Raw genomic sequence first — 2993 nt, forward strand, 5'->3', positions numbered from 1 at the left:
AAAAAAATTAGTTTTAATTTTAGATTTAAAAAAAAAAACTATTTTTTTTAGATGTTTAAAAAGCTAACCTTTTTTTTTTTTTTTAGATATTAAAAAAAATTGTAAAAAAAAATAATAATAAAAATAAAAAAATAAAAAAAACTTAACCATTTTCTTTGTTAGCTGTATTAAAACTGTATTCTATTATATAGTGTGTGCTGAATGTGGTGTTTTTAGCATATTTAGAAGGGGAAAGCTGTAAACAGTTACAATTCTTATTTCCTTTCCTTCCTACAAGCAAACAAATATTGCAGGAATACACTGAACAAGAGTAGAAGAAGAGTACAAAAATGTCGGACCTAGACAGACAAATAGAGCAACTGAAGCGATGTGAGCCTTTGAAGGAATCGGAAGTGAAGTCCCTCTGCGTGAAGGCCATGGAGATCCTGGTCGAGGAGAGCAATGTCCAAAGAGTTGACACTCCCATCACTATCTGTGGAGACATCCATGGGCAATTTTATGATATGAAAGAGCTGTTTAAAGTGGGGGGAGATTGTCCGCAGACCAATTATTTGTTTTTAGGCGACCTTGTTGACAGGGGTTTTTACTCTGTGGATACTTTCTTGTTGCTACTTGCGTTGAAGATTCGATATCCTAATCGAATCGCACTTATCCGGGGAAATCATGATAGCCGACAGATTACACAGGTATACGGATTCTATGATGAATGCCTTCGGAAGTATGGATCAGTAAATGTGTGGCGGTATTGCACAGATATATTTGACTACTTGAGTTTATCTGCACTTATTGAGAACCGTATCTTTAGTGTGCATGGCGGTCTTTCTCCTGCGATATCAAATTTAGATCAGATTAGAACAATTGATAGAAAGCAGGAAGTGCCTCATGATGATGCTATTTTATTGAAGGTTGGAGGCTATTTTATTGAAGGTTTGACCACGTGGCCCATACCATATCAATGTTATTACTCCAACGATGGTCCACGATCAGTAGTGTTGGTTATTGTACCTTCCCGATGTGCAAACGAGCACTAAATGAATACAATATTGCCGCATGGAATGGGATCTTACCACGATATGCAGTCAACACACCATTCAAACATCCATCCAGCGCGAAGGTTCTAGCGGCATGCAGGAGATCCATTATAGATTGGTAGTGCCACGCACCAAGTCAACGCGCTAACTCAGCCAGTCCGCGCCAGTTTAGGAGAAGATCGCGCCAGTTTAGTTCACAAAATTTGGGATATATCACGGTAAGTTCTCCGCAAGAGCTGCATGATGTCGTGCTCCTCTCCAACTGGCGGAACTGATATCAACTTGAAATTCCTGCTTTTAATATCATTGAAATTCTGTAGAATCTGCAGTGGGTTTAAAGCCAGGCTTTGAATATTGATTTTGTTGGCTTTAGCTTCAATGGAATCCACTGCGCATCCTTTGTTGAAGCTTCAAAAGCAAGCACCCTAGTGTCACTTTCCAGAGCAGCTTTTGCAGAACTCATTCCGCCACCGTATCCTGGAATGATCCTTTCTGATGCAATATATGTGAGAAATATAGTTGACCCATCGGGATTCATTATAGGCAGAAAGGTATAACACTGGATCCTGTTAGTGTTCTTCAACCAGGGTTGTCGCCCCAGTCGTTGTTTCAGTCGACGGACAAGCCTCATTCTCTCTGGGGGTTTCCTGAGAAACCCTTGCTGCCTCCTCCGCCGTCTGTGGAAGTCCTTCCTTCTAAGGATGCTCAATCTGATAAGTATGTTGCGGAGCCTGTCAATTTGCAAGGAGGCTTTACCTTACTCAAGAGTCGAGTGAACACTATGGATGTCTTTGGAGTGCCTTATTTGGATCTGGTTCCTGGAAAGTATGAAGGGGGCCTCAAAATCTGGGAGAGTTCTCTTGATCTAGTGAGCACACTTAAGGGAAATTCCAGATGGTCAATTGTCATTCAGGGGAAAGCGAGTTCTGGAGCTTGGATGTGGGAATGGTCTTCCTGGGATTTTTGCATGTCTGAAGGGTGCTTCAACTGTACATTTTCAAGATTTCAATGCTGAAGTTTTACGTTGTCTCACTATACCAAATGTATATGTGAACCTTCAAAATGCTCGTGAGCTTCACCTGATGTTCACTTCTACGCTGGTGACTGGGGAGATCTTCATACTTTACTGTCTGTTGTTGGGAAGGATCAGATTGGTGCAAGTGATATCAATTTAAATTTTTCGGAAGATGATTTGTTTCTAGACCGCTCTCTTAGCCACAATAGCAGTGGTGCTAATTAGGAAACCCAGGTTGATTCCAGCCATGGTCAGCAAATAATACGTACTAGAAAGCTTTCTGGAAGCCGTGCTTGTGAACGAGCCAGTGAACGAGCTTGTGAACAAAAATGTGCTGGGAGAAGGTGACAACACCAGGCTCGACATCAAGATCAAATTGGATAAAGAAAACAAGATACTGTCAATCCGAGATCGTGGGATAGGAATGACTAAGGAGGATCTCATAAAAATCTGGGGACAATCGCCAAATCTGGAACATCAGTTTTTCTGGAACAAATGCAACAAGGTGGAGATTTGAACCTGATTGGCCAGTCATTAACCCCTCATATGGTCGCATACCTGCCAGCAAACTCGTGATAGCTTGTGAATACTCCAACCAACTCCAAAAAATTGCGCAAGGAGGCAGGTAAGATTGCATATTTTTCTTAGTGTTGAGCGGATTTTATGGTTAGTAAATCCCGGGATAATTTTGATAAGAGTCATCAGGTCTTTGCCACCATTGAGCCCCAGTGTGCCATCATGCCATCATTTAACCCGACCAATTGCCACCGTTAAACACATATCTGTTGAATCCTTGCAAATATCGATAGGCCTTGGCGATAAAACAGAGTGGAAAAATTGTAATAATGTGGTCATGGATTTGTAAAAATATCTGGAGCATATCTCAGAAAATCAACATGATCAGCTTCCAAAAAGCAAGGAGTGTGCCCAACGCATAACATGTAGAA

General features: G+C 41.1%; 1 pseudogene; it reads left to right on the top strand.

The window, feature by feature from the left end:
* The first annotated feature begins 230 nt into the window (after nucleotides 1–230).
* On the top strand, nucleotides 231–2351 carry LOC149187010 (uncharacterized; annotated as a pseudogene).
* The last annotated feature ends 642 nt before the right edge of the window (nucleotides 2352–2993 follow it).

This window comes from Pinus tabuliformis, chromosome 3_1 (assembly GCF_031772625.1).
Source record: "Pinus tabuliformis cultivar Carrire ecotype Pingquan chromosome 3_1, CPIR1, whole genome shotgun sequence".
Taxonomy (NCBI): Eukaryota; Viridiplantae; Streptophyta; class Pinopsida; order Pinales; family Pinaceae; genus Pinus; species Pinus tabuliformis.